Source organism: Giraffa tippelskirchi, chromosome X (assembly GCF_054371585.1).
Source record: "Giraffa tippelskirchi isolate mGirTip1 chromosome X, T2T-mGirTip1v1.2.pri, whole genome shotgun sequence".
Lineage (NCBI taxonomy): Eukaryota > Metazoa > Chordata > Mammalia > Artiodactyla > Giraffidae > Giraffa > Giraffa tippelskirchi.
In genome coordinates, this window is record NC_137289.1 from 21,780,242 (window position 1) to 21,786,618 (window position 6,377).

Consider the following 6,377-nt stretch of genomic DNA (forward strand, 5'->3'; position numbering starts at 1 on the left):
CCAACAAAGGTCCGTCTGGTCAAAGCAATGGTTTTTCTGGCAGGCATGCATGGATGTGAGAGTTGGAATATAAGGACAGGTGAGCATCAAAGCATTGATGCTTTTGAGCTGTGGTGTGGCAGGAGACTCTTGAGAGTCCCTTGGACTGCACAGAGATCCAACCAGTCCATCCTAAAGGAAATCTACCCCGAATATACATTGGAGGGACTGATGCTGAAGCTGAAACTCCTATATTTTGGTCGTCTGATACGAAGAACTGACTCACTTGACAAGACCTTGATAGCGGGAAAGACTGAAAGTGGGAAGAGAAGGGGATGACAGAGGATGAGATGGGTGGATGGCATCACTGACTCCATGGACATGAGTTGGAGCAAGCTCTGGGAGTTGGTGATGGAAAGGAAAGCCTGGCGTGCTGCAGTCCGTGGGGTTGCAAAGAGTTGGACCCGACTGAGCTACTGAACTGCACTCTAGCTAAGGCCATTTATGAGATGGAAAATACTTGTTTTTTTCCAATTATATATGATGATAGTATGAGACAAAGTCACGTGTGCCATCTGATTGGAATTGATAGCCGTGTAAGAGTGTATGATTACAAGTAGGGCATTGTCTGCATTCAGTCATGAGAAGTATCTGGGTCATCCTAGAGCTTCACCAAATGGCTTCTTCAACTCAACACACAAAGCCTAGAATATGAAGACTCCAGCAAATTTGGGAAGTGTGTGTGTTATTCCCTCAGTTGTGCCCGACTCTTTGGACCCCACGGACTCTTTAGACCCACCAGGCTCCTCTTGTCCATTGAATTCTCCAGGCCAGAATACTGGAGTGCATAGCCAGGACCTTTTCCAGGGAATCTTCCTGACCCGTGGATCAAACCTGGGTCTCTTGCATTGCAGGCGGATGCTTTACCATCTGAGTGAGACAAGATAATAAACATGTGGCCTGTTGCCTAGGTTTGGCAAGTCCTTAGGTATAGTCAATTTCTTTTGTGTCTTACGCATGGATGCCAGAGGTTTGCCACTTGATGCCTCCAAACAGTTTGATAGTTTGAAAAAATGCTGGAGATAAAAAAAAAAAAAGAAGGGATCACGTAAAAATTGAAATCTGGAAAACAGAAGATGAGTGATAAAGTTGGGTACCTTTGTCCAATGGAAACCAAAAAGAAAATGTAGAAATATAACCAGGTTTCTCTGAATTGAGTCAAATACAAGTCAGCCATATTTCCTGGTGTCTGTCTGTTTATGGTGTCTTTTTCAGGTTCAAAGGGCAGAGGCAGAAGAATGGTTGAAACAAGATGTCTCTCTTCTGGGACAGCACTGCCATCGTGCGGAAACAGTTTGATCAGGCCAAAGCTGTGAGCTGCTCTTCCTTGCGAGGCCTAGCAGTGGAGGCCGGTCAGATCAACTTAGGAACAACAGAACCTGAACTCAAGCCTGGCCCTCAACCTTTTCTGTGTGATCTGGCAGGATCGGTGGACAGTCAGGTTCTAGGCTTAGTGTCTGATCAGTGAGGGCCCAGGACCACGGAGCCCTCCAGCTGCTGCCAGGAAGTCCAGTCACAGGAAGGAGGTAAGCGGGGCCTCAGTTTCCTAACATTGTGGTGGGCCTTAGAGCCAAGCACTGAAAATGGGGGCACTTGTCTTGTGAATCTGCCCTTTGTAGGGCCTGGGCCCATTGTGACAGGAGTGACAGAGTGCAATGGACTGGCCTAATGCCAAGTACCTTAAATAGGTGATGCCATTGACGAAGTTGAGGGTGACCAAAGGTCTAAATAAAGTACCATGGCTTGGAGCAAGAAGGACCTGTATGGAAGGAATGGGAATACACTGACTTGCTGGTTTGAGTCAGAATATTTTCTAGGAGCCTGCAGATGCTCAAGTGGATGAAAATCACAAATGTAGTGGAAGGCCTACATTGTCTGAACCCACCCACCAGCTGCGAACTTCTGTGTCTTTGCAGGTTCACTCTAAAGCCCAGGGTCAATACCTTTGTCCTGACCTGACGCTGATGTTATCTCAGTTCTTGCAGGGGAGCGGGGCAAAGACCTGGCTTTGGGGTTGGTGTGTGCTAAGTCTCTTGAGTCATGTCAGACTCTGTGCGACGCTATGGACTGCAGCCTGCCAGGGAGGATAGCATTATTTCCTTCCTGTGCTTTAAGATGGAAAGCAAACTGCTGTACTTTACTTTATTTGGGGGGACTCCAAAATCACTGCAGATGGTGACTGCAGCCATGAAATTAAAAGACGCTTGCTCCTTGGAAGTAAAGCTATGAGCAACCTAGACAGCATATTAAAAAACAGAGACATTTCTTTGCCAACAAAGGTCCGTCTGGTCAAAGCAATGGTTTTTCTGGCAGGCATGCATGGATGTGAGAGTTGGAATATAAGGACAGGTGAGCATCAAAGCATTGATGCTTTTGAGCTGTGGTGTGGCAGGAGACTCTTGAGAGTCCCTTGGACTGCACAGAGATCCAACCAGTCCATCCTAAAGGAAATCTACCCCGAATATACATTGGAGGGACTGATGCTGAAGCTGAAACTCCTATATTTTGGTCGTCTGATACGAAGAACTGACTCACTTGACAAGACCTTGATAGCGGGAAAGACTGAAAGTGGGAAGAGAAGGGGATGACAGAGGATGAGATGGGTGGATGGCATCACTGACTCCATGGACATGAGTTGGAGCAAGCTCTGGGAGTTGGTGATGGAAAGGAAAGCCTGGCGTGCTGCAGTCCGTGGGGTTGCAAAGAGTTGGACCCGACTGAGCTACTGAACTGCACTCTAGCTAAGGCCATTTATGAGATGGAAAATACTTGTTTTTTTCCAATTATATATGATGATAGTATGAGACAAAGTCACGTGTGCCATCTGATTGGAATTGATAGCCGTGTAAGAGTGTATGATTACAAGTAGGGCATTGTCTGCATTCAGTCATGAGAAGTATCTGGGTCATCCTAGAGCTTCACCAAATGGCTTCTTCAACTCAACACACAAAGCCTAGAATATGAAGACTCCAGCAAATTTGGGAAGTGTGTGTGTTATTCCCTCAGTTGTGCCCGACTCTTTGGACCCCACGGACTCTTTAGACCCACCAGGCTCCTCTTGTCCATTGAATTCTCCAGGCCAGAATACTGGAGTGCATAGCCAGGACCTTTTCCAGGGAATCTTCCTGACCCGTGGATCAAACCTGGGTCTCTTGCATTGCAGGCGGATGCTTTACCATCTGAGTGAGACAAGATAATAAACATGTGGCCTGTTGCCTAGGTTTGGCAAGTCCTTAGGTATAGTCAATTTCTTTTGTGTCTTACGCATGGATGCCAGAGGTTTGCCACTTGATGCCTCCAAACAGTTTGATAGTTTGAAAAAATGCTGGAGATAAAAAAAAAAAAAGAAGGGATCACGTAAAAATTGAAATCTGGAAAACAGAAGATGAGTGATAAAGTTGGGTACCTTTGTCCAATGGAAACCAAAAAGAAAATGTAGAAATATAACCAGGTTTCTCTGAATTGAGTCAAATACAAGTCAGCCATATTTCCTGGTGTCTGTCTGTTTATGGTGTCTTTTTCAGGTTCAAAGGGCAGAGGCAGAAGAATGGTTGAAACAAGATGTCTCTCTTCTGGGACAGCACTGCCATCGTGCGGAAACAGTTTGATCAGGCCAAAGCTGTGAGCTGCTCTTCCTTGCGAGGCCTAGCAGTGGAGGCCGGTCAGATCAACTTAGGAACAACAGAACCTGAACTCAAGCCTGGCCCTCAACCTTTTCTGTGTGATCTGGCAGGATCGGTGGACAGTCAGGTTCTAGGCTTAGTGTCTGATCAGTGAGGGCCCAGGACCACGGAGCCCTCCAGCTGCTGCCAGGAAGTCCAGTCACAGGAAGGAGGTAAGCGGGGCCTCAGTTTCCTAACATTGTGGTGGGCCTTAGAGCCAAGCACTGAAAATGGGGGCACTTGTCTTGTGAATCTGCCCTTTGTAGGGCCTGGGCCCATTGTGACAGGAGTGACAGAGTGCAATGGACTGGCCTAATGCCAAGTACCTTAAATAGGTGATGCCATTGACGAAGTTGAGGGTGACCAAAGGTCTAAATAAAGTACCATGGCTTGGAGCAAGAAGGACCTGTATGGAAGGAATGGGAATACACTGACTTGCTGGTTTGAGTCAGAATATTTTCTAGGAGCCTGCAGATGCTCAAGTGGATGAAAATCACAAATGTAGTGGAAGGCCTACATTGTCTGAACCCACCCACCAGCTGCGAACTTCTGTGTCTTTGCAGGTTCACTCTAAAGCCCAGGGTCAATACCTTTGTCCTGACCTGACGCTGATGTTATCTCAGTTCTTGCAGGGGAGCGGGGCAAAGACCTGGCTTTGGGGTTGGTGTGTGCTAAGTCTCTTGAGTCATGTCAGACTCTGTGCGACGCTATGGACTGCAGCCTGCCAGGGAGGATAGCATTATTTCCTTCCTGTGCTTTAAGATGGAAAGCAAACTGCTGTACTTTACTTTATTTGGGGGGACTCCAAAATCACTGCAGATGGTGACTGCAGCCATGAAATTAAAAGACGCTTGCTCCTTGGAAGTAAAGCTATGAGCAACCTAGACAGCATATTAAAAAACAGAGACATTTCTTTGCCAACAAAGGTCCGTCTGGTCAAAGCAATGGTTTTTCTGGCAGGCATGCATGGATGTGAGAGTTGGAATATAAGGACAGGTGAGCATCAAAGCATTGATGCTTTTGAGCTGTGGTGTGGCAGGAGACTCTTGAGAGTCCCTTGGACTGCACAGAGATCCAACCAGTCCATCCTAAAGGAAATCTACCCCGAATATACATTGGAGGGACTGATGCTGAAGCTGAAACTCCTATATTTTGGTCGTCTGATACGAAGAACTGACTCACTTGACAAGACCTTGATAGCGGGAAAGACTGAAAGTGGGAAGAGAAGGGGATGACAGAGGATGAGATGGGTGGATGGCATCACTGACTCCATGGACATGAGTTGGAGCAAGCTCTGGGAGTTGGTGATGGAAAGGAAAGCCTGGCGTGCTGCAGTCCGTGGGGTTGCAAAGAGTTGGACACGACTGAGCTACTGAACTGCACTCTAGCTAAGGCCATTTATGAGATGGAAAATACTTGTTTTTTTCCAATTATATATGATGATAGTATGAGACAAAGTCACGTGTGCCATCTGATTGGAATTGATAGCCGTGTAAGAGTGTATGATTACAAGTAGGGCATTGTCTGCATTCAGTCATGAGAAGTATCTGGGTCATCCTAGAGCTTCACCAAATGGCTTCTTCAACTCAACACACAAAGCCTAGAATATGAAGACTCCAGCAAATTTGGGAAGTGTGTGTGTTATTCCCTCAGTTGTGCCTGACTCTTTGGACCCCACGGACTCTTTAGACCCACCAGGCTCCTCTTGTCCATTGAATTCTCCAGGCCAGAATACTGGAGTGCATAGCCAGGACCTTTTCCAGGGAATCTTCCTGACCCGTGGATCAAACCTGGGTCTCTTGCATTGCAGGCGGATGCTTTACCATCTGAGTGAGACAAGATAATAAACATGTGGCCTGTTGCCTAGATTTGGCAAGTCCTTAGGTATAGTCAATTTCTTTTGTGTCTTACGCATGGATGCCAGAGGTTTGCCACTTGATGCCTCCAAACAGTTTGATAGTTTGAAAAAATGCTGGAGATAAAAAAAAAAAAAGAAGGGCTCACGTAAAAATTGAAATCTGGAAAACAGAAGATGAGTGATAAAGTTGGGTACCTTTGTCCAATGGAAACCAAAAAGAAAATGTAGAAATATAACCAGGTTTCTCTGAATTGAGTCAAATACAAGTCAGCCATATTTCCTGGTGTCTGTCTGTTTATGGTGTCTTTTTCAGGTTCAAAGGGCAGAGGCAGAAGAATGGTTGAAACAAGATGTCTCTCTTCTGGGACAGCACTGCCATCGTGCGGAAACAGTTTGATCAGGCCAAAGCTGTGAGCTGCTCTTCCTTGCGAGGCCTAGCAGTGGAGGCCGGTCAGATCAACTTAGGAACAACAGAACCTGAACTCAAGCCTGGCCCTCAACCTTTTCTGTGTGATCTGGCAGGATCGGTGGACAGTCAGGTTCTAGGCTTAGTGTCTGATCAGTGAGGGCCCAGGACCACGGAGCCCTCCAGCTGCTGCCAGGAAGTCCAGTCACAGGAAGGAGGTAAGCGGGGCCTCAGTTTCCTAACATTGTGGTGGGCCTTAGAGCCAAGCACTGAAAATGGGGGCACTTGTCTTGTGAATCTGCCCTTTGTAGGGCCTGGGCCCATTGTGACAGGAGTGACAGAGTGCAATGGACTGGCCTAATGCCAAGTACCTTAAATAGGTGATGCCATTGACGAAGTTGAGGGTGACCAA

At 46.8% G+C, this 6,377-nt stretch overlaps 1 long non-coding RNA gene across 1 annotated transcript in view; it reads left to right on the forward strand.

Annotated features, from left to right (window-relative positions):
• Positions 1-5,782, forward strand: part of LOC145536976 (uncharacterized) — a 145,205-nt gene extending 139,423 nt beyond the window's left edge. The window contains exons 62-63 of the long non-coding RNA XR_014076110.1: positions 1,255-1,565; positions 3,564-5,782. This is a non-coding gene — a long non-coding RNA (uncharacterized LOC145536976). The remainder of the gene's footprint in view (positions 1-1,254; positions 1,566-3,563) is intronic.
• The last annotated feature ends 595 nt before the right edge of the window (positions 5,783-6,377 follow it).